At 39.9% G+C, this 26,689-nt stretch overlaps 1 protein-coding gene across 2 annotated transcripts in view; it reads left to right on the top strand.

Annotated features, from left to right (window-relative positions):
• The window catches only part of LOC136866262 (uncharacterized), a 445,701-nt gene that overhangs the window by 50,915 nt on the left and 368,097 nt on the right, over positions 1-26,689 (top strand). The window lies entirely within an intron of this gene.

The raw sequence follows: 26,689 nt of genomic DNA, 5'->3' as shown, positions 1-26,689 counted from the left end.
GCCACGTAAAACTAAAAGCTTGATTTGTTTGAGCCATTTGACTCGAACTAGTATGTCTCGGCTTTGAACCCTTGCTACTTCAGGTAGGATTTTCAAGAGCACCAGCACTTAGTGGACTTGAACCCTTCAAGCTGGTATTAAAAATTGGCCAAGTTTTACCCTACAGTGGTAATAAATTTTGTAAAATATTAGTAGTATCTACATACAAAAAAGTGGCACTTTGCATGCAGAGTAAAAAAAAAAAAAAATCCCTAATTACCTTCTTAGAAATCAACAAAATGAAGAAATTTGAAGATTGTTCAACTCTATCCAGTGTTATGGTCTGAGGGAAAATTGAGGTTTCAAGAAAGGGATCCCTACTAAAATACGATTTGAGCGGTGGCTTCTGAATTATACCCATAAGAAAAAACAAGTTAAGAACTACGTAGATTTCTTCCCTTGTCACTTCTTTCCGCTGTCTCATTCGGGACCTTTTATTCAAGGGACTGGATACCTGAATCTTTTTTCTCTGCCTATCTGTTGGTCTCTGACAATAACGTCCACTTACACTATATTAAAATACAATAAAAAATACCTCAAAAAACTCTTAGTCACACTAGTTTGGCCACACTTACCCGTGAAAGGGATTTTTGTCGGAAGAAAATTTGAAGCAACAGATGCCCATGACCACTCGGGTACTGATATTACTATCGTTATGTACATCACGCGTAATTTCTTGCTATATATAATCATCACTAACACTTTCATTATCATTTGAATCATTCTCATCACTCCTTTCACCTAATGTGTGTGAGAGCTGCTTTAGATAAATTCAGACCTTGTGAAGATGCTGCCTTGCTGTTTACACAGATCAGTGTTGATGAAACAAATTTCTTATACTCCAACACAATGCCATATTACGGTAGGAGATTCTCCCCTGTATAGAAAAATACCCTGTGCTGTGAGCTGTGCTAAAAGGTCACGTTGGCAACCAACAGATGGCACACAGATGTATATCTCCAACATCATTAGCCTAGTCCATGCAGCTATACGTCAAACTGCTCCTGGCTTATGTTTCGTAGGTCCATACACGTATACGTCGAACCAGCTTGAGTGGTTAAACTTGGACCCAGTCCCAAAGTAAGCCTAAGTGCTCTACTTGTCTCATTTGTGTATGGGAAGGTCATCATCATCATCATCATCATCATCATGATAATCATCATAATTTATTCTCTCCAGCAAGCCGGGTGCAGTTGTGTTCAAGCCTCCTCCAGTTTGTCCAGTCCATCCATAGATGTTATTCATATATCGTCATGCCAGTACCAAAACCACGAATGTGCAAAACCGTTGTTCTGAGAAAAATTTATTTGAATGTTTGAAGCCTTGGGAAAAATCAGGTTTTAAAAATAAAAATAGCTTTTGCGCCATTAAGTGCTATTAACCCATTCACTGCCAAACCCGTATAAACGTTATTGAACGCCATGCCTCGTCCGTCAAACCCGAATATATTAAGAAACATATTAAGCATATTAAATAGTTTTCACTTCTAAAGTGAAGTGTATTGATTGGGTGGACCATTAAACCTAACACACACTGGGCGAGTTGGCCGTGCGGTCAGGAACGCGCTTCACTAATCTTACAAATGAATGGGATATAGTGTCATGCTTTGAGATTCCGTGGAAATGCTCAAAGAAGTTCCGTATGGCAGATATACCACTCCATTTCGCGTGTTTTGAAAGCGATATGGTGTTATTTCAGCTTCGTTGGAGTGGAACATCTTTCCCGCTAACATTTAGCCATCATGGCGTCTTGAAATATACATTCATCTCTTGTTGATGAAGAAATTGAATGTTTCCTCATAAATAGTGATTCTGGAGAGCTATATTTTGATAATGAAGATAAGAGTATATATAGGGGGCGATATTGAACTACAAGAAAGTGTGAGACAAAGTAGTAATTACGAATCTCGTGCAAAATTGTCACCCCCTCCTCATATAAATTCTTTTTTCACCAAATGTTAATGATTTTTGATAATACCAGTTCTTGGATCAGCAATTTTATATTATACTTCAGTAATAGTATCACGGAGCAGAGTAGCCATGCGTGTTAACATGCTATGGCTATGGAGCCAAGCTCTGCATTTGGCAGGTGAGTGGGTTCGAACCCCACAGTCAGCTGCCCTGAGAATTATATTTTTGTGGTTTTCTATCTGCACTCTCAAGGAAATGCCGGGACAGTTCCTATTCATAAGTCACAGCCGATTCCGTCCACTTCCTTGCTCAGTTTCATTCACCATCATTCATTTCATATTCATTATCTTCTTAACTGAGGTTTTCATCAGGAAGGGCATCCAGCCATAAAAATATGCTGTAAAATATAATTTCACTTCCTCCCGACCCCATTTGGGCTGTGGGGCTAAGGGGAGAATATGTATTCCATTAACAGAATCAGTAAAAATGTATCTGTAAAAGTGCTTCTTTCTTAAAACTCATCAAAACTCGGCAGTGAAAATTTTAATGTTTTCCTTTAAAATGGCATTGAAGTATTTCATATTAGAATAAGTTTTCATGCATTTTCCCAGGTTTCCTTCACATGTTTTTATACATATTTGATGGGATTTTGAGGTATTCACACAGTTGTTCAATAATGGGAAGGGTCAAAAAGTAAAGGTTAAGCACAAACTAGGACATTTAAGGAATTAGGGTACAATATGTACACATAATGAACTCAATTCAATTCTATCAGTTGCTGTTTTATTTTACTTAATTATTCAACAATTTCAGTAAAAAGAGAAACCAACAATATTTTATGAATATGTTTTAAACTGTTATGAATAATTTTACACAATCTTAAATCTTGAAGCCTTTGCACATAACGTTATCCACATAGAATACTGTATAGCCTGAAAGAAGTCATTCATATTCAGAATCATCTGCGTTGTGTTGTGGAAGAGCTTTGCGAATTTCTTTGTCGTGTCTCAGTGATTTGTAGAACCTATGACACTCCCTGGGAATAGTTATATCATTACACATTTTTAGATCTTTCAATTGTGCCTTTGAGACTGGCAGATCTTCAATGTACGCTGCGCGGAGTGGACCATTACTTTGTTTTCCCCTTCACTGTTTGATACTAGTTTCTTTAAAATCACCGTTGAAATTTTCTTTGAAGAATATTTTAGTGGGCTCCTTTTTTTCTATACTGCATCAGCGGACACTTCTCCAGGCAATGTTCCTTGGAATCCTCGTTTCTGAAAATGACTTGAAATCTTTAAAGTTATTGTACAGCATTGTTTTGACTGTGAAGGATTATTTCGAGCACTTCTAATAAACTGTACCCAACCTTCAGGTGTGTAGACTGGAACGTTCTTGAATTTCCTCTCTGCCTTTGAATGGATGGAATAACATTCCATTTCTGTATGTCCTGTCTCAAAATATCTGTGGTCAGTAGTTTGCAGAGTTGGATGCATTTGCAATAGGAACACTCTCATACCTGCAAAGAATTAATTCTTCTGCTGTCCTCCACAACTGACACTGAAGTTACTTCTGGATGTGCCATGACGTTGAGAACACATGAAATTTCAATGGTTCCTCTCTTTTGCCTTGAGTTTCATCCCACACATAGCAGTGAGCTCATTGATTTCTCAAATTGTATATACTGTAGTTAAATTGTACACTGCCAATTTCCTGTGATAAAATATTTGGCCTGTTTGTCCCTTAGGAGTATTTAAAACAGCTTGAAGATGGAAATTAAATGACGACACTCTTGGATTTAAACGAGACAACTCTTTATCTTGATCTCTCTCTGTCCTGGCAGCATCTTTCCTCTCCATGTGAATCTTAGAACTGTCATGATGCACTCTCTTCTCTTCTTCAGACATATTGATATATTTACAAACTTCATCATATAGATCCGTATAGATTCAATGATAGGTTTATGGTCCACCCAATCAATACGTATTACTTTACAAGTGAAAACTATTTAATATAAAAACATATTAAACCTATTTTGGGACATGTTTAGTCTCTGTTTGAGACTATTTCAGCCATAAAATCACGTGGTAGATAACAAAACTCATTGTACAGAAATTGAAAAAATGGAAGAACCCAATGCCTTTTTAAGAACTATTTGAGATTCGCTAAAGATATAATATACACATAATTTACACAAAATTGTCCTCACAAAAACTTTTGTTATCTTCAATGTAAAAATTTGAAATACAACTTGAAATATGACATGCCAACCATAACGTCTCGTAACGGATTACAGCGTTCATTGTTGCTGCCTAGTAATTTAAAACGGAAGTTCCTTTATGAACTGTTGAGAAAACACTGAAGACAATTATACACATTATTTAATAAAGTAGTTTAACACTTCTTGCGATCAATCTTTCTTCAATGTTAAATTTGAATGACCTTACTTGAAAATGTTACAAGCATTGTTGGTATCTGGTGGTTTCAGTGTGTTGACTGAGGGAAATTGAAGTTCTGGCCTCGGAATAGGATGGGACCAAATCCACATTCAGAACATATAAAAACTTAAACTCGTATGGAAATTTCTTTCAAAATTAAGCTATTCTGGTAGAAGAAATCTGAAGCCTTTTGAGATAACCTGTTGTATGACAAAGATCAGCGCTGCAAGACCACCATATTCATGGCTTAAATCATATGAATATTCCTTTAAAAAAAAGGAAAAGGTCTGGAAAGAAAGAGATAAAAATTAATGGGGTTAAAACCCTAGGAAATTTAAGAAAAGAGATTCCGCCACGAATAAGTGATGTAAAAGCTTACCATCAAATTTGGTGAAACTCCCTATAGCTGGTTTACGACTGAGCCTCGCTCTAACTTGCTTCTCGCCACACTACTGCACATGTTATAATTATGTCTTCTTTCACCCAGCGGAACTTCGCTAGGGGCAAAAGGGGGAGGAACAGTGCTATTAGTGGGGGAAGGGGAAATAGCTCGGCCTATAGTTGGAGCAGGAGGGTGGGATGTTTGTTTTAGAGGAGGGGACTTCAAATTACTAATTTTTCATGATAATAAAAGCGATGGTATCTGTTCATGTAACAGATTTTTGTTCTCTTGTGTGTCATTCAAATTGTTCTTTGTGTTAATACTCTGGTCCAAACCTATACAAATATTTTCATAATAAAATTGCTCATCAGGTTCCCTTTGCTCACTTTAAAAAAAGAAGGTCAAGTCTTTATTTATGTCAGTATATTGGTGACCATAGGGACACTCATTGCAGAATACTTCTTGTGTCTGTTGGCATTGACGTGTTTGAGATGTCTAGTTTGTAAACTCCTATCTGTTTGCCCCACGTACGTGACAAAGCATTGATCACACTTTCATTTATAGATTCCTGAATTTAAGAAATCCTCTCTATTGCAATTTACACTATTATGGTTATAAAATATGTGACCATTATTGTTTTCAGTTGAGAATGAGACATGACAGTCGTGTTTCTTAAATAATTTTGTGATTTCAAAAATCCCTGGGTTTATAAATGTAAAATTTATGTATTTTGAACTCCTGTGATTCTCTGGTGTTAATCTTACATTGTTCTTTCTTTTTACTTTACTTATAATTTTATTAATGGTATTAACGCTGAACCCATTCATAATGGCTATCTTCTGCATGTATCGTAATTCTTTTTCTCTTTCTGTACGAGATAAAGGTAAATTGAAGGCTCGATAAACCATACTGATATAAGCAGCCCTCTTATGACTCCCAGGATATAAAGAATAATTTTTAATGGTCACTGGAGTAAACATATCTTTTCTGTATACTTTATAATAGAACTTACCGGGTTCCCTCTTAACGGTCACATCCAAGAAATTCAAATTATTGTCCTTCTCGTTTTCAAGTGTAGAGATCGGGCCAGCTAGTAAGACATCTGGGAGCGCATGTGCACTTTGGACTGTCTCACGTAGCCTATCCCCTCCTAACAGAGCTCCTGCTGCAAGGACAGTTCAGTGCATAAGTTTACACTCAGCTGCCGCGCTCTGTTTTCTCATTTCCCGTTGAGTAGTAACTGTGGTTAGTGGTGGTGTACGTTAGGCCTATCTGTGACAGTATGGAAGGCGTTAAAAGTAGCGTGCATCGTAAGGTGCTAAAGAGTCAGACTCGTGCAGCAATCTTGAACGTTATAGACTTTATGGAAAGGGAGGCAATGGAAGAAAAGTTCGTGATAGATTGTAAAAAAGTGCAGGAAAGAGTAGCAGCAGCTGTTAGAGTGTCAGAAAGTTCTTTGGTACGGATTAAGAGCGAAAAATGAAAGAATTAGGAAAACCTATGGATAGTCTGTTTGAAACACCAAACAAAAACACACACAAAGAATGTTACTGGATTGGACGACTTTGACGAAGGTGCCGTACGTCGTATTGTTAGCAATTTTTATTTAGATGAAAAATGTTTATATACAGTTTCAAAAATTCATGCAAAGTTAGGTAAAGACTTAAAATTCAAAGGATCCAATGCTAGTGTCAAGCGAATTCTTCGATCATTAGGATATCATTGGAAAAAACTAACACTAACAAGCGCATCCTAATGGAAAAAACATGACATAAAATACAAAAGGTTTGTTTATTAAAAAAATGCCCAATATCGGGCGGAGGATAGTTGTACATGCTGGCGGTGAAATGAGTTTCATCGAGAACTGTCTGCTAATCTGGAAGTCTGGCAGCAAGAGTGGCGACTACCACGATGACATGAATAGTGACTTTTTTTTTTTTAAGAGAATGAAAGATATGAAAGATAACTTCCACCGTGCAGTGTTCTCGTGATTGACAACGCGTCATATCACAACAAGGAAGTAGATCGTGCTCCACCCTCCAGTTCACGGAAAGTGACGATCTCTGCCTAGTGAATAGGAGCATTCCACACCGTGAGACGATGTACAAACACGAGTTTTATGAGCTTATCAAATTGCACAAGCCGGCACACAAAACCTACGTCCTAGATGAACTCTTGGAACAGTACGGACACTCGGTAATTCGACTGCCCCCATATCACCCTGAATTAAACAGTACTGAAATAATGTGGGCAAAAGTGAAGAACTGGGTAGCTTCTCACAACGTCACCTCCACTATTGACAATGTAGAGAAACTCACTAGACAGAAATTCGCGTCAATATCCACCGAAGACTGGAACATAAGGGATGGGGAACATTTTGAAGACATTATGGAGTCCTTTGCGATCCAGCTGGGAGCCAACGACACGTCATCCGGTGAGGACGACAGAAGTGATGACGGAGGACTCAGTGGAATTGAAGAGATGTAGTGGACATAATAAAACAAGAATGTGCTCATTTTGTGAATAATTATAGTGTCACTATATTATTACTTATTATTTCTAGTGCCATTTAAGTTATCTTCGTATATATACGTTGTTACTCAGCATATGTCGACCCTTTATGGTGTTTCCTTTTATGAATTATATTTTGTTTCTGTACCTGAGAACAATTATATAATTTTATGTCATATCGTTAAGTCACATTTCTTATTTTACAAGAAAGCAACAAAATATTGACATTAAGGAGTTGGGGACAAACGATCATATAGTCTAACACTGCTTTCTCACCTTAAAGCAACAGTACTACTTCTTCTTTTTTCTTAATCTTCTTACCCTCGAGGGTCAGTTTTTTCCTCGGACTCAGCGAGGGATCCCACCTCTACCGCCTCAAGGGTAGTGTCCTGGAGCGTGAGACATTGGGTCGGGGTTACAATAGGGGAGAATGACCAGTACCTCGCCCAGGCGACCTCACCTGCTATGCTGAACAGGGGCCTTGGTGGGCGATGAGAAGATTGGAAGGAATAGACAAGGAAGAGGGAAGGATGCAGCCGTGGCCGTAAGTTAGGTACCATCCCGGCATTTGCCTGGAGGAGAAGTGGGAAACCACGGAAAACCACTTCCAGGATGGCTGAGGTGGGAATCGAACCCACCTCTACTCAGTTGATCTCCCGAGGCTGAGTGGAACCCGTTGGAGCCCTCGTACCTCTTTTCAAATTTCATGGCAGAGCCGGGAATCGAACCCAGGCCTCCGGGGGTGGCAGCAAATCACGCTAACCACTACACCACAGAGGCGGACATTTTGATTATTATTATTATTATTATTATTATTATTATTATTATTATTATTTCGTTTCACCCTCTTTGGGGTATGTTGAATCAATTCTTTCTCTGCGTGGTGTTCTTTTCTTAGTGCCCAGTATTTCTTCATTTTCTGATCTTCGTATCTTCTCGTCTTCTGAGGTAATAGATTTGGCTTTTAATGTAGATTTGTTTTGGAAAGTTATGTTTTCTTTAGTTTTTACTTTAGCTGTTCGACCGAATAGTGAATTTTCTGTAATTTTTAATTCTACCATGTCTTTTTTTCAGTTTCTTTAAAATAGTTCGGTTTTGTTTTGGATTACGGAAGAAGTCAAGATTTGTTCGGTTAATCATAGAGTTCATTCTGAGGAGAAGATGACCGTAAAAGTTTATCCTCCTTCTTCGCATAGTTTCTGAGAGTTTTTCAGTATTCTTGTGGCTTATTATTATTATTATTATTATTATTATTATTATTATTATCATAGAGCTATTTTACACGACGTGGCTCAGGTTATGAAGCCTGGTGTTATAGCAAACCATATTTTACACTGTACATCTACAGCGTCGTAAAGTTAATTTTACTTCAAATTATAATTTAAAAATAAGGACTACGCAAATTGATACATGGAAACAATTTTGACAGCTACTGTAATAAGAGGTTAAATTATGTTCTAACTCCTTCAATCTATCTGTCATCTGTAACACTTTTAAATGCATTCATTTCGGCTAGGTATGTCTGTAATTTACAGCCGGAAGGGAATTCAGCTAACTGAAAATCTGCGGAGTGTTACATGTCAGTTATAACAAATATTTCGGGTCAACTGTACGTCGCCACAACACTGAGCGAGAAGGGGAAGTCAGTGTTCTCGCTCCCACGGCTCTGCTTTCTCACTCGCACACTTCCCCTCATCGGACGTCTTCCTAGCTGGCCCGATCTTTAAATTTAATTCTTTTGTCTAATGAATTTAAAAACTGTATGATATTGTTACCGTTGTTATAATGCTTATCTATTATTACAAAGGTATCGTCCACAAACCGTGTCCAAAAATCCAAACCTTGAATATGTCCAATTATTTTGCGGTGTTCTAGATGGTCTAAATAATTGGATAAGATATCCAAGGCTGGAGCTCCCATTGGTAATCCCTCTTGACTGTAAATGGCGGTGTTGAACGTAAAATAGTTGTTTTTTGTGACAAACTCTAGAATTTTCATGAATTGTTCAATCTCTAACTTCCCTAGACAACCCTGATTATTTAAATTTGTTCTAATAATATGTATTGTTTTACTGACCGGGATATTTGCAAACATATCAGTTATGTCATATAAACTTAAGTAATGATATGGCAGAAGTTTGAAATGTTCTAAACGTTTACAAAAATCTACTTAATTTCTTATTATTGACTTACTGTGAAACCTATAGTTGTTAGAAAGAAATCTGTATAAATTTGGAGATTTTATACGTAGGACTGTTCTTACAGTTAATAATAGGCCTAACAGGTCGGTGTAAAAGTGGGTTTCCTGTATATTTTAAATTGGAAATGGTTGTCTTTTCCAATTTAAAATCAAAAGTGACTCTTTACATCCCATCTCACAAAAGAAATCTGCTTATTATAGTTTCGTCAACAGAGCGTTTGAAATTCCACTAACAGAAACAGACAGAAAGAAGGAACTTTCATTCGTCAACAAGCTCTACATAACGGTTTCAGTTTGAAATTCATCAATAAAATCATTACTAAATGCAAATACCAACAACAAATTAAACTTAAAGAGCTTTCAGAAAAAGAAAAAGGATATGTCAAATTCACCTTTAATAACCCAAAGATTTTTGAAATCACCAACTTATTCAAGAAACACAACACCAAAGTAGCCTTCTCAACCAGTAACAACACGAAACATAGGTTCTTTAGTCACAATAAAGCTAATAAACTTAAAGATGACAAATTCCAGGAATCTGGTATTTATAAGCTAACTTGTACTCAATGTAAAAAAAAAAAAATACGTGGGACAATCTGGAAGGAACTTCTTAATTAGATATCAAGACCACGTCAGTGCTGAAAAATACAAAAGATTCTCTGCCATGGTATCCCATATGAAAGAGTCCAACCACAAATTCACCAATATCAGACAGGACCTTCAAATTATCTGTGTGATAAATAAAGGAAATCTAATGAACAACCTGGAAAACATCTACATCGTTCTTGATAAATTAGAAAACGGTGATGAGAATCTTAAGGAAAATGAGCAAAAAACATCTTATGCGAGAATATTAGTAAATACTTGGAATGGGTACACACAAATCAGGCAAGACGAACAAGAGATATAATCAAACACGACATCGCAGAAGCACAGCCCAATCTCCCTCCTCCCTCACATGATATTTTAGATGACGACAAAATTCTACTTCCCTTCTTTCCAGAGCTTTGCATGAACTGTCAGACTGTTTCACATCGTTACTTCCTCAGGTCGTGCTCAAAGACAGGCCCTCTAGACAGCGCAGAAGAAACATATTTTCCAAACAAGAACGAGAGTCAAGATGTCCTGTTATGATGACCTCCATTTTTAACAAAGGAATCTCCAATGAACTTTTATTATTTGTGCTTATTGCCCTAATGTTTTTTTCTTCTCAATTCTTCTTTTATACAGCTGAAGAGGACCACTAAGTGGTCGAAACATGTCCTGTAAGTGCTAATTTATATTCAATTTTGCCTGAGGCAATAATAAAGTATCGATTAGGTGGTTATTTATACTAACTTCTTTATTATACTCATCGATACGGTCATGAAATGGACAACTTGTAATACATCAACACTATAGACAAGCACGTCTTCCTTCGTGGATACCGGGAGGGAGAACCTAAGGAGCTAATCGATGGCATAGCGGTGACTGCAGATGCATACGAGGAAATGAAGAGGATTCTTATTGGATTATATGGCGATAGGAACTGCATCATCCAGGTGCATCTGGATTACCTGGAGACCATGAGACCAGTTCGCAATGCTACGCTCGACGCCCTCAATTGTACATATATAGAATGTAATAGACGTATTCAGGCTTTAACGGCATTAGGGGAAAACGTCGACCACTACGGGAGAATGCTAGCCCCCAAACTGTTACGTACATTTCCAGATGATATCTGCAGAAGGTGGATCATCTACGCGAAGAGAGAGAAGATTTCCGAAGCGCACATAACAAGGCGTACGGAATTCCTCAATGAAGAAATGAAAGGCGCAATGACAGCACAGAAAATCAAAGGAGACAATGCCATCTCAAATCATATTATCCAACTGCTATTGCCTTGCAAGTCACTACCAGGACAGGGCTGAAGGCCAAGAAGACTAAGATGTCGCTTTTTTGCGTTTTTTGTGTGGGGGAAGACCATTGGGCTCAATTGTACCAAGATGACAGATGTCAAACAACACATAGACAGGCTGAAGTCTACTCAACGTTGCTTTTTTTGCCTAAACAGACGCCACACCTCAAGAAACTGCAACAAGAAGAACAAAGTATCCTGCACTAAATGTAAGGGACCACATCACATCTCCATCTGTGAAGGACAAGTGGGAGTAACTAGGAAAAATAGATGTTAGCATGCCGAACTTGACATACCTTCAAACAGCTCAAATTTGGGTCATCGGACCAACCGGTCTTCGGAAAAGAACACGTTTCTGGATGCTGGAAGTCAGTCAAGCTTCATCAACTCGCAACTGGTAGGTGAACTGAAGCTGAAAGTCATTGACCAGAGAGATCTGTCAGTCACAGCATTTGAAGCACTACTAAGTTCATCAATAACTCTCATATTGGCCAACTTCAGCACAAGTGGAATGTGGACGAAAGGTTATGTGCGAATCTCGGCATTCGAGAGCAGGAACGCATACTCGCCACACCCAACTGTCCCACGTGACATCCAGAGTCTATCACGCCTTCGCAAATTGCAACTAGCAGATCCTCAAGACGATGCAGACGATCTGAAGATTGAGGTTCTGATAGGAAGAGACCAGTACTGACAGGTGATGAAGGATGAACAGCCAATACGCATCTCGAGTTCCATGGTACTTCTTCCCTCTAGGTTTGGTTGGATTCTTAGTGGAAATAAGCCTGGTACTACAGTGAATCAAGTGTCTGTAAACCATGTCGGTATCAATGCAGAATTACTATCTTCTGAGGACAATCTACACAAGTTTTGGGATGTAGAGACACTAGGGATAAAGGAAGATCAGCAACGAGCACTCACTGTGAGAGAGTCTGCAATATTGGAAGGCTTTCACGAGTCATTCAAAATGGAAGATGGAAGGAGGGTTGTCTCCCTACCAAGCAAGCAAGGAAGGAGGAAGGAAGGAGTAATACTGCACTTGAATCACAAGAACGCTGAGACACGTTTTGATTCCCTGAAGAACAAACTTAATGGAAACAAACACTTCCGAGAGGTACACCACGCTCTAATGACAGACTACTTTGCGAAGGGACATGTAGAGATGGCCCCCGAGGCTGAATCGGTTACCGACACCTTCTATTCACCCCACCATGCTATAAAGAAGCAAAGAGATGGCATGATGAATTGGAGAATAGTTTTTGATGCTTCATCTCATGAAAGGGGTTCCCTATCACTCAATGATCCCTTGGAGGCAGGGCCTAATCTCCTACCAGAAATTCTGGCAACACTACTCCGCTTCCGACTCTACCGACTAGCTTTAATTGGGGACAGAACCCAAGCCTTTCTGCAGTTGTGTCTGGATAAACTGACAGAGATTTAACGAGATTTCTATGGTTTGGAATGGAGAGAGGGGAAAACGGAGATTGGAAGACAACTGACAATACTGCGGTATACAGATCCGCCCGCTTGCCGTTTGCACTTATATGCAGCCATTCCTTTTATCAGCTATGTTACGTGAATTGGCTTCCATATTTTGTGACAAGTATCCCTTGGCTACAAAACTGCTAGATCAAGGGGCCATCAAGGATGATTTCACAGCCAGAGTAGAAGACGACAATGAAATCATTGCTGTGTACTACGAAATAACAAGGCTTCTCAGAGATATACTAATGCCAATGTCAGAGTGGGCGACCAATTCAACACTGTTAAAGGATATACGGAGAGCTGAAGGGCGCGAGGAGAAGAGAGAGACACGAGATTAGGGTGTTAACTGGATCACGCACACGGACTGTCTTCTTTTCGACCCTAAAGACGTCATAGGAGCGCTACCAGAAAAGCTGGCAATGAAGAGACAGGTACTACAAGCTACAGCAAGATTTTATGATCCGCTTGGTTTCTTGTTGCCAATATCAATTACAGGAAAAATCCCGTTGCAGGATATTTGGTGCAGTGGGATAGCATGGGACGATCTCCTACCCATAGACCTAGCAAGAAGGTGGCAAATCTGGATTTCCAGCCTCATCCACTTGTCAGCCATTCAAATCCCTCGATGGATGGGATATTCTACAATGTCAGAGAACTATCAAGTGCATGTATTCTGCGATGCTTTGGAGAGGGCTTATGGTGCCATACTTTATCTCAGAGTGGTGGAGAGCAATACGGTCTCGGTACACTTGGTTTGCAGCAAGAACAGACAGTCACCTATCAAGCGAGTGACCCTCCCAAGACTTGAGTGCCTTTCAGCTCTAGCGGGTATAAGACTTCTCAATTTTTTCTGTCAGTCTACAGGATGTGATATCACAAGGGCAACGCTATGGAGTGATCCTATGGTGACACTGGGCTGGATTCAGAACAATCCAAATAGATGGAAACCATTCGTCTCCAATCGTGTCACGGAAATCCAGCAGAGCTCCAATCCTGCACAATGGCGACACTGTCCAGGTGAAGACAATCCAGCATATATACTGTACCGGTAAAAGAACCCGACTCTCAGATTATATTTAAAAGTAAGCAAGTATATAGTTCTCAGGGCAAAAACTGGGTGCCTAGTAGCTAGGGCTCGGTACAGGAGGTAGGGTCCTATCTACAAGAAAACTTCGACTTTGACTGAACATGAGTTTATTCATATAAGACATGAAATTGCACATCACCTCCAGGTAGATATAAGTTGTCTTCCACATAGTCCTATAATATGGCTCGGATTCTCCAGTTCACCAAGCTGAGCAGGTTGGAACACGTTCCAGAAGATTCCAGGGACTCCGTACAGAAGCGGCTGGACTGTCTGGGTTGGTAGAAGGTAGAGATGCCTCGAACTTTCGAGGCCCAGGTTGAACCCCGATGAACCTGGTGATGTTGCAGATAATCATTTGCTACCTCAGTCCAATGTGACTGAGAGGGTTGATGTCTCCAAGGTCACTCGCAGTACTGATAAATCTGAGTTCATAAAAACCTTGGGTGATTAACCTATTAGTGAAGTCACTGGTTATTATTCGTCAAGACTTTCAAGATTTAACACTCGTAAAAATGATATGTCTCTGTATACGAGGAAAATAATTTCAGAGTTCACCACTAGCAAAAGTCTTCGTCTCTGAATAAATACTGGCAAAAAAAACACAAGTCCCTTCTCATGAAACTATGACCAAATTTTAAGTTCACCACTGGCGAAGGTACAAGTCTTTGAATGAACATGGACGAAAAACATAAGTCCATCCACATGAAAAACTGAATAGATTTAAAGTTCATCACTGACGAAATTTATAAAGTTTTGAATCAACACTGGCGAATGTACAAGTCTGAGTGAACATGTACGAAAAACACAAGTCCATCCACATGAATAAATTTACAGTTTATCACTGGCGAAATTTATAAGTCTTTGAATCAACACTGGCGAATGTACAAGTCTTTGAATGAACATGGACGAAAAACACAAGTCCATCCACATGAATAAATTTATAGTCTATCATTGGCAAGGTATCCAAGTCTTTGAATAAACACAGGTGAGATCCTAAATTTATGTTTTAAAGACGTTGAATGAAGTTAGAGTTCATCACCGGCAAAGTTTATAAGTCTTTGAACCAGTACCGGCAAAATCACAAATTTATGCTTACGGGAACTTACAGGACATTCAGAGATCATCACTAGCAAAGTTTATAAATCATTGTTTATTAGAGGAATGAGTCTCTTAACACTCGCAAATATTGCAGGTTCAATTTATGAAGAATTCGTTCTTTAACACACGTAAATAACACAAGTCCAATTATGAATTTAGCACACGTAAATAATACAAGTCCATTTCATGAATAATTGGAAAAATTTCAATCTCGAACACCCGTAAATATTGTAAGTTCAATTATGAAGACTTAGAAAATGTTCTTTTACACTCGAAATGTTGCAAGTCCACTTGAGAATACTTGGAAGAATTTGTTCTCCTACACTCGAAGAAAATACAAGTTCACTTTATGAATACTTAGAAAATTACAGAGTTCCTCGTCGGGACTGTCACTACACGACGAAAGTAGCAGCGAGAGTGTCCACGCTGACTACTCAGCTGTAACTGAGTGAACAGGCTACAGTGGGCCCTCCTTTTACTCGATCCGGGGCGTCTACGTCACAATACGGCTTGACTGAATATCTCCTAAATCCCTGGATGGATTTACTTGAAACTCGAGCATTGCGACGTTCAGGTGATCCCAAACAAGATGACATATCGCTCAAGCCGCTAGCATAATTATTACGGGAGTTACAAAATTTTCCCCGTCGAACAATCTGGAAGATGTGATGTGGAATCTAGAATATACGAGTCCAGGCTGGGAACACGTGGTGTGACGGGCGGGCGGTCTAGCTAGCCCCTGTGGCTACATCACAGCTCACAGCTGTCCTTCACTCGCTTGCTTGCCCCGCTGACGGTAAACAAACCAGGCATGCTCAGAACATTACGCGTGATAATTAAATGTCATTTATACTCAAAAAATACTCATGTACAGGTCGTAACCGGTACAATACTATCACGGGGGATGTTAGTGAAGGAGTTGCAGAGCTCACGATGGTGGCACGCATCACAATGGCTTGCCAACACTCCCAACTCCTGGCCTCGACACTCGGTGTCTAACACCATCCCACTCCCAGAGGCAAGAAAGAATGGCCAAGTATTAACAGTTTGCTATTTGTTTTACGTTGCACCGACACAGATATGTCTTATAGCGACGATGGGACAGGAAAGGGCTAGGAATGGGAAGGAAGCATCCGTGGCCGTAATTAATGTACAGCCCCAGCATTTGCCTGGTGTGAAAATGGGAAACCACGGAAAACCATCTTCAGGGCTGCCGACAGTGGGGTTCGAACCCACTATCTCCCGAATACTAGATACTGGCCGCACTGAAGCAACTGCAGCTATCGAGCTCGGTAGTATTAACAGTTAGCACATGGGAAAGGCCCATAGATGCCAGTCGATTCAGCTCGTATTGGAAGATGATTCGGGTAATAGGTTGGATTCTACGGTCTATGGAGAATGTTCGAAGCACAGAGAAACACGATGGTGAATTAACTGCCACGGAACTGGAGACTGCGAAACTGTGTTTGATGTACATTCTGCAACTAGGAAGCTTTGGTGCAGAACACGCATGTCTACGAGAGAAAATGAATCTCCCATCTAAGTCCAAAATTGCATGCTACAATCCCTTCCTGGAGGGAGGTCTCATCAGACTAGGAGGACGCCTGGACCATGCAGACCTGACTTCTCAAGAGAAGCATCCACTCCTCCTCGATGGATCCCATCAATTTACAAAACTGTTAATCAAGCAGACGCACATCCATCTACAGCATCTGGGAGTAAGAAGTGGGCTGTGTGAACTACACTCGCAGTACTGGATCTTAAAGGCACACCAGTCCATTAAGAAATTCACTCACGCTTGCCCCCCTTGCAAAGTCGCCAAGAACCACCGTGGAGACGTCACTAAACCTTTCACACTCACGGGAGTGGACTTCAGCAGTTCACTGTATGTCAGGGTGGGGAGCGTGTTAGAGAAATCTTCTATTGTACTGTTCACTTGCGCCACTATAAAGGCTTTGAACCTGGAATTAACATCGGACATGAGTATCAAAAAATTCATCATGTCATTCAGACACTTCTCCAGCAGACATGGATTTCCTCACACCTTTTACTCGGACAATGCGAAGACCTTTCAAGCAGCGAGCAGAGAACTGGCGGAACTTTCTCGGATCTTCATGGACCCACGTACGAGCCAGCATTTTGCCCACAACGGCGTATCCTCGAAGTTTATTGTTCCACGGGCAGCTTGGTGGGGAGGCTGGTGGGAATGAATGGTGGGCACAACAAAGCGATGCTTGAGAAAAGTGTTGGGGACATCTCAAGTGGACGAGGAAACTCTTGAGAACAATACTGGCCGAAATAGAAGCTGCCATTAACAGCAGACCAATTACACAAGACGGTCCCAATGTACTGACACCAAACCACTTCATAAACGGGGGACTATTAACAACATTACCCAATGTTCCAGAACTTAGCTTCTATACAGATCTGAGAAAACAAGCAAGACTAAGGGCAAAGCTGCAAGGCTATTTCTGGAAGAGGTGGAAGGAGTATCTTCTCGCCCTAAGAAGTTTCCAGCTGGGCCGAGTGACTCAGACGGTTAAGGCGCTGGCCTTCTAACCCCAACTTGGCAGGTTCAATCGTGGCTCAGTCCGGTGGTATTTGAAGGTGCTCAAATACGACAGCCTCGTGTCGGTAGATTTACTGGTACGTAAAAGAACTCCTGCAGGAATAAATTCCGACTCCTCGGCGTCTTCGAAGACTGTAAAAGTAGTTAGTGGGACATAAAGCAAATAACACTGTTATTAAGAAGTTTCCACGAGGTGCGGCAACCAGATAGAAGATCGACGAAGTGCCGCAAGGGGAATGTCGTCCTGCTTCAAGATGATCTGCATCCACGTCACATATGGCAACGAGCTCGCATCACTGGAGTGAGACCTGGCCATGACGGGAAGGCGAGGACTCTCGTCCTCCGACTCAGCGATGGAAAGGAGATCACCCGACCGGTACAGCTGGTCGTACCATTGGAGATCGACCAGGGTGGGGATGATGTGGAGGATTAACGATGCCTTTATTTTCTCTCTGTATGAAATCCTTTATATCTTCTTTGACCTCACTATGTTTTTCTCTTTGTATGAAGTGAAGTGTAATAAAGAAAACTTGTGTTTATATATACGACAACAGTTTTTAAATTCATTAGACGAAAGAATAAAATTTACACTTGAAAACGAGGAGGACTATGCTTTGAATTTCTTGGATGTGACCGTTAAGAGGGAACCCGGTAAGTTCTCTTATAAAGTATACAGAAAGGATACGTTTACTCCAGTGACCATTAAAAATTATTCTTTATATCCTGGAAGTCATAAGAGGGCTGCTTATATCAGTATGGTTTATCGTGCCTTCAATTTACCTTTATCTCGTACAGAAAGAGAAAAAGAATTACGATACATGCAGAAGATAGCCATTATGAATGGGTTCAGCGTTAATACCATTAATGCAATTATAAGTTAAGTAAAAAAAAAGACAAACATAAGATTAACACCAGAGAATCACAGGAGTTCAAAATACACAAATTTTACATTTACAAACCCAGGGATTTTTGAAATCACAAAATTATTTAAGAAACACGACTGTAATGTCTCATTTTCAACTGAAAACAATAATGGTCATAACCATAATAGCGTAAATTGCAATAGAGAGTATTTCTTAGATTCAGGAATCTATAAATGTAAGTGTGATCAATGCTTTGTCACGTACGTGGGGCAAACAGATAAGAGTTTACAAACTAGACATCTCAAACACGTCAATGCCAACAGACACAAGAAGTATTCTGCAATGAGTGTCCCTATGGTCACCAATATACTGACATAAATAAAGACTTGACCTTTTTTTTAAAAAGTGAGCAAAGGGAACCTGATGAGCAATTTTATTATGAAAATATTTGTATATGTTTGGACCAGAGTATTAACACAAAGAACAATTTGAATGACATACAAGAGAACAAAAATCTGTTACATGAACAGATACCATCGCTTTTATTATCATGAAAAATTAGTAATTTGAAGTCCCCTCCTCTAAAACAAACATCCCACCCTCCTGCTCCAACTATAGGCCGAGCTATTTCCCCTTCCCCCACTAATAGCACTGTTCCTCCCCCTTTTGCCCCTAGCGAAGTTCTGCTGGGTGAAAGAAGACGTAATTATAACGTGCAGTAGTGTGGCGAGAAGCAAGTCAGAGCGAGGCTCAGCCATGAACCAGCTATAGGAAGTTACCAAATTTGATGGTAAGCTTTTATGTCACGTATTCGTGATGGAATCCCTTTAATTAAATTTCCGAGGGTTTTAAACACGTTAATTTTTATATCTTTTTCTTTCTGGACCTTTTCTTAAAAAAAAAGGAATATTCATATGGTTTGAGCCATGAATATGGTGGTAAAATATGTTAATGAAAGAATTATTAAGTTGAACATCTCTCTTAACAAGAGTGTGCTGACAGTAGTCCAGGTGTATGCCCCACAGACTGGCTGTAACGAAGAGGAAAAAGAACAATTCCGAACTGATTTAGAAAAAGCTATAGAAAGAGAGGAAAATATCATAGTAATGGGAGATCTAAATGCTCAAGTTTGATCAGACAGGCTTGGATATGAAAATGTACTAAGTCCACATGGTTATGGAGAGAGGAACCCAGAAGGAGAAAGTCTTCTAGATCTATGTGTAAGGAATAGCTTGAGAATAAACAACAGTTGGTTTCAGAAGCAGCTAAGTCATAAACTAACAAGATACAGTTGGAATGGAGATACTAAAACTCTGATAGATTATTTTATATCAGACAATGAAGCAGGAAAGACCATATGTGATGTCAGAGTTATACCAAGTGAAAGCCTGGACAGTGACCACAGACTTCTCCTCGCAGCAATAAAGCACATTGAAATTCATAGACCTCAGAAATACAGGAAACCAAAAATCAAGACATGGGAGCTAAAGAAGGCAGAGAAACAAGTTAAATACACAAAAAAAGTGACCAATAAATTACCATCAGATGCATTACAAGAAGGCAACATCGAGTGGACTAGATTCAAAGAAAGCATTGTCGGAGCTGCAGTAGAAGTTTGTGGTAAAACTAATAGCAAAATGAAGGCAAAAGAAACTCCTTGGTGGAACGATCGGGTGAAGATTGCTGTAAAAGCGAAAAATGAAACCAGGAAAGTCAGAGACAAGGAAATGCAAAAAGGAAGTCAAAGGAATGAATCTAGAGTAAACGAACTGCAGCAGAAATACAGAGATCAGAAGCTACGAGTAAAGAAAATTGTGGCCGAAGAAAAACAGAAAGCTTGGACTGATTTCACAGATAAACTAGAGCAAGACAGCAAAGCTAATTCTAAACTACTTTACCGAACAATACGAAATATAAGAAGAGACAATGAATACATAACAGCAATAGAGGAACCAGATGGTAACATAGTTAGGGAAGTGACAGAAATAAGGAAGATCATGAAATCCTATTTTGATAATTGAAGGACTGAGAACCATAGTGGGCCAAATCCACCAACCGTCGAAATTGAGTTAATGCCACCTAGCGGTTCATTTCTGACTTAGGTATTATCTCTCCAACTGGGCTATCTCTACGTCTTCCCATTTATGTGCTACAGGGTCACAAAATATGAACCAAATTGAACTAGTCGCTGGAGGTAGTGCCATAGTGGGCCAAATCCGCATGACCAATCCCTTGCTTGCTCTGAGTCACGTGATATGCGTAGTATCATGGTGGACATCGGCCACGAGGAAAATAGAAGCAGTGATTTGACATGCAGCAAACCCTCCTCCTTCCCTAAATAACAAGTAGCGTTTATTTTTACAAGAGGAAGTTTTGGGTGTATAATGTAGGAAAGGGTACATGTACTTGTGGGGTGAAGATACAGCACAAAGGGGCCCAACAGAAGTAGGTTCATGATTGTATTCTGTATTACCTGAGGAACGTCAGCACAACAGCAAAGCATTTAATAGCCTATTCAGACACTTGTGATGGTCAGAATAGGAATCAATATATTGCATCCTTATGGGCCACATTAGTTCATTATTCCTAATTTAAAACTATTGATCATAAGTTCCTAGAACCGGCCATTCATATTTGCCTAATGACAGAGATTTTAGTACCATCGAAACTTCAAAACATAAGGCAAAATCACTGTTTTCGGTCGAAGATTATGTGACCTTAGTTAAGGAATGTAGGAGAAATAAGCCCTTTAGTGTGAAGAAAATGGAACAGAAAGAATTTGTGAACATTAAGGGGCTCTCAAAAAACTTTGTGTATCGTAAGGAAACAGTAGATGGCTAGAAATTTGAGTGGCTCAAAATTAGGTGGTTTCGTTTCCAGTCTAATGAACCTCTTAAGATTAAGTTCAGGTACACCCTCAACAAAATGAACGAATGGAAAATCCTTGATATTTCACCTTCTCGTAAGGGCAGGCCATCTGTAAAGGTAACAACTTCAGTACCTTCACCATGGGAAGTGGGTCCTGTTTACACAGCACCCATTAAGCTGACAAAAGCTAAATATCATGATTTAATTGCCATACTTCCATTCATTCCACCAGTTAATCATAAGTTTTTCTTAAGGATTTGCAATATTGTGTTGTAACTACGGCAAAATGAAGTACCTTACAATGCCATGTGGAGTTGGCCCACATTCATCCTTTCTGTTTAGAGCCAAAGTGGGCCAAATCCACTCCAGTGGAAAATGATGGTATTCATTTACTTTTTATTTGTATTAAAAAGCCAGATAATCTTTGTATTTTGCTTTGTAGTGATTAATGTATCTATTAACTATAACATGCAAATGTTGTAATCTCTGTAATCTGTGTCTGTGAATTATAGCAGTGACTAAACTTTAACCTTAATTTTCTCCATTTAAAAAAAATGGCACTTGGCCCACTATGGTTCTCAGCCCTTCAATTTATACAACAGTACTGGGAAAGACTCCAATGATATAACCACGCAGGTCAGTTTAAGCTGCAATGATGAGCCTGACCAAGAGAGCCAGCCAACGTGGAAGTAGAGACGGCCCTTAATAGTATGCCCAAAAAAAGATCAACAGGATTTGATGAAGTCAGTGCAGATATGATCAAAGCAACTGGTGCAATAGGAATACAGGGGCTTCATAGAGTCATTAATGCAATATGGAAGGATAGGAAAGTCCCGGATGATTGGAAAAAGGGAATAATAATACCTCTCTTCAAAAAAAAAAAAAAAAAAAAAAAAAAGAAGCCGGAAGAAATGTGGCAAGTAGAGAGGGAGCACTTTGTCTCATGGTTTGAAAATATTTGAGACCGGGCAAGTTGGCCGTGCGCGTAGAGGCGTGCGGCTGTGAGCTTGCATCCGGGAGATAGTAGGTTCGAATCCCACTATCGGCAGCCCTGAAGATGGTTTTCCGTGGTTTCCCATTTTCACACCTTAATTAAGGCCACGGCCGCTTCCTTCCAACTCCTAGGCCTTTCCTATCCCATCGTCGCCATAAGACCTATCTGTGTCGGTGCGACGTTAAACCCCTAGCAAAAAAAAAAAAAAAAAAAAATTGAGAAAATACTTGAACGAAGGCTAAGGAAAATAATAGAACCACAACTACAGGAAGAACAATATGGATTCAGAGAACACCGATCAACTACCGATCTCATATTTGCACTTAGAATACTGTTAGAAAGGCATTGGGAGAAGGGCAAAGACTTAACACTAGTGTTTTTGGATCTCGAAAAATCATTTGATAGTGTTCCAAGGAAGACTATATGGGAATGCTTAAGAAAGAAAAATGTACCCAAAGGGCTTATCCAGAAAGTTAAAATGCTTTATGAAGACTGCTGCAGTTGCGTACAGATAGGAAACGGTAATTCTGATTGGTTCCAAACCACTAAAGGAGTGCAACAAGGCAGTACCCTTTCACCCTTACTTTTTATCACTGTCATGGATGAAGTCATGAAAAAAATTAAGCAGAAGAACAATATGGACATCAAAGCATTTGCATTTGCAGATGATGTAGTAATTTGGGGAAATACAGAGAAGGAAGTCCAAGAGAGGCTGAACACCTGGAATGAACATTTGAAAGCACACGGATTAACAATAAATAAATCAAAAACTGTTACTATGATATAGATGTTGATTCCCATAGGGAATCTGATGGCCAAGCAGGCATCAATTTTTGATAATGAGACAAAGTGTCTCATAGTGCATTGGCACTGCAGATGGTTACAATTAGCCTACGCAGTGGCCTCCACGGTATGCACTAGCCAGCGTCTTGGTAGGTGTGCTAGGTACCAACTGATGAGCCCAGCCTAGCACACGGGGGCGAAACGCTGGCAACCAGGAATGAGTTAGCTGGAAAATTTATAATATCCAATAACGGACCATTTATATTGGTATTATAACTGTTACTATGTCTGTCACCAGGCAGAAGAAGAAAGGAAAAATAATGCTGGAAGGTACACAGCTGGAAACAGTAAACCAGTATAAATATCTTGGGTGCATCATTTCAAGTGATAACAGAATACAGCATGAGATTAACTACCGCATTAAAAAATCAGCTCACTTTTACCATCAAGTTGGGAACCCCCTTGGAACGAACAAGTTCCCTTAAGATCAAAGCAGATTCTATTCCAATCATACTTCACCGCCATAGTAACATATGGCCTAGAAACCTGCACAACAACCCAACAAATGGATAGCAAACTACAAGCCACAGAAATGAAGTTCCTATGAACTATGGTACAGAAGACAAAAAGGGACAGGGTAAGGAATGAAAGAATAAGGGAGGAAGCTGGTGTGTACCCATCCCTGAATGAAAAAGTAACAAGGGCCTGTTTGAAATGGTTTGGCCATGTCAAACAAATAGACGATAGAAGGACAGCAAAACAATGGATACACAGTCGTGGCCGGAAAATGACCGGTAGGAAGACCTAGGAAGAGATGGCTGGACCAAGTGAAAGAGGACATAAGGACAAGAGGAGTCAGCTGGGATGTCGTCTTGAGAGAAGAGTGGTACATGGACAGACAGAAGTGGAGAGAGCTCGTAAACCACACCCGGGCAACTGGAGTGGAAAACATGATGATGATGATGATGATGATGAATATGGTGGTCTTGCAGTGCTGATCCTTGCCATACGACAGGCTATCTCAAAAGGCTTCAGATTTCTTCTACCAGAATAGCTTAATATTAAAAGAAATTTCCATATTCCACAAACCTACTACGCTGGCGTAGCAGGGGGAGAGGTGATACTCCCATGTGGCGCGTCCTAGGTGGAGGATAGGGGGGTCCTAACTGGCTTGCCGGCAGACTTGAGGGAAATAAAATACGTCTTGCGGACCAAACACACTACCCCCTGCGGGTGGGGGATGCATATGTAGAATACACCCGCGGTATCCCCTGCCTGTCGTGATGGGCGACTAAAAGGGGCGACCAAGGGATGATTGAATTAGAACCATAAAACTACTTTTGGTTTGTACCATCATGCGGGGAACACCATAGGTTGCCTGTACTTGCGAGTAGTACCACTATATTAGGTACGAAACAGGTTTGTGATTAGTAGCAGTATAGAGGCTAGCCTGGGGGTTTTCCAGTACCCGTGCGTCGTACCCATGTGAGCAACACCGCGGGTCTGGGCGTTGCCTGTGAGTTGTACCACTATATGAGCGACACCGTGGGTCTGCGTTGCCTGTGATTAGTACCCACTACGTGAGGAACACCACGGGGCCCGTGGGACCGGCACCCGTGACTAGTACACCTAGGTGAGGAAACTCATCGGTTTGCGTGGGCTATGAGTGGCGCCACTGTGTTAGAAACACCATAGGTCTGCATTACCTGTACGAAGTACAATACTTGTGAGTAGTACCATCTTGTGTGGAACACCGTGAGTCTTCGCTACTTTTGATTAGTACCCCAACATGACAAATACCATGGTTCTACTTTACTCGCGACATGTACCATTCTGTGGGGCCTTAGACATGGATTTTGCACCCCTTCAGGCATCAAGCATTATTGTGCTTTATGAGTGGTCCCTTGGTCAGTAATACCTTTATTTACGACCTTTTTTGAGTCTGATCCACTGTTTTGTTTGTTTGTTTGTTTGTTTGTTTGTTTGCTTTTTTTGTTTTTGTTGGGTTCATGTCCATCCATTCATTCTTCATAACATTTTTTCTTTTCTTTTGGTCAGTGGATTAATTTGAACTTTTTGTTATTTCATTTCGTACGATTAGGAGGCGATGACCTCGATGTTAGGCCCCTTTAAACAACAAGAATCATCATCAAATTTCCATATTAGTTAAGAGTTTTTAAATGTCCTGATGTGGATTTGGTCCCATCTTATTCTGAGGCCAGAATTTCAATCTCCTTCAGTCAACTCACTGAAACTACCAGATACCAATAAGTAAAGTCATTCAAATTTAACATTGAAGAAAGATTGATTGCAAGAAGTGTTAAATTACTTTATTAAATAATGTGTGTATTTGTGTTCAGTGCTTTCTCGATAGTTCAATAAGGAAATTCCGTTACTAGACAGCAACAATGAACATTGTAATCCGTTACGAGAACGTATGGCTGGCATGTCATATTTCAAATTTTAACATTGAAGATAACAAAAGTTTTTGCAAGAAGTGAGGACAATTTTGTGTAAATAATGTGTATATTTTATCTTTAGTGTATCTCAAATAGTTTTTAAAGAGACATTTAGTTCCTCCATTTTTTTCAATTTCTGAACAATGAGTTTTGTAATCTACCACGTGATTTTATGTCTGAAGAAGTCTCAAATAGAGACGAGTATGTCCCAAAATATGTTTAATATGTTTTTATATCAAGTAGTTTTCACTTGTAAAGTGATGTGTATTGATTGGGTGGATAATAAACGTACCATTGTTTCTTAATTTTTCATGTTATATGCCACACACCTTTTACATCGACTTTCTTTGGACTGGAGAACAGAAGATTATATTCCTTGAAAACTAGTCTGTATTTTTCAAGACATACAGGAGGTAGAGTTGCTCACATCCATAGGTTTAACCTCTAATTGCCCTACATGTGCCTCTTGGGTGATGCTAACTGAGCAACAGTGAAAATAGGCAGCCAGACTATCCATAGGATCTCCTATAATGACATATAGACGAAATAATAGAAACAGTTCTTCCCAGAACTCATTAAAACAAGAAATATTAGTCCATCTATCAGACTCCTACAACTGAATGTCGAAAGCATTAGCAAGGGAAAGTGTGGCTAACTGTCGAAATTCCTGCTGGACAGTAACATCGATATTGTTGCCATTCAGGAAACTCATGTTTCCATCGAAGAAATATTCTGAAGCAGAGGTCGAATTCCTGGATATGCTGCTCTTGGTGCAACTTATCATGAGGTATATGGAATTGCTGTGGATGTTTGGAGCAACTTAAATGTGGCTTCACTAATTTCTGTTAATGTGCAGGAAGATACACATACGGTTGTCATACAAGTGCATGATATCATTATCACAAATGTTTATAAGCCACCCAAGACACCCTGGCCTGATTTTGACTTACAAACTGCAGAACATCCTGCAATTTATGTAGGGGACTTCAATAGTCACCATGAATTTTGGAAATACTCTGACAATGATGAAAATAGAAGCATGCTTGTAGAATGCGCTGAAGTGAACAATCTTCATCTAGTGTTCGATGTCAAAGGGGTACTTTCAGG

This window comes from Anabrus simplex, chromosome 3 (assembly GCF_040414725.1).
Source record: "Anabrus simplex isolate iqAnaSimp1 chromosome 3, ASM4041472v1, whole genome shotgun sequence".
Lineage (NCBI taxonomy): Eukaryota > Metazoa > Arthropoda > Insecta > Orthoptera > Tettigoniidae > Anabrus > Anabrus simplex.
The sequence above is the reverse complement of the archived record's forward strand: the minus strand, read 5'-3'. Positions and strand labels throughout refer to the sequence as shown.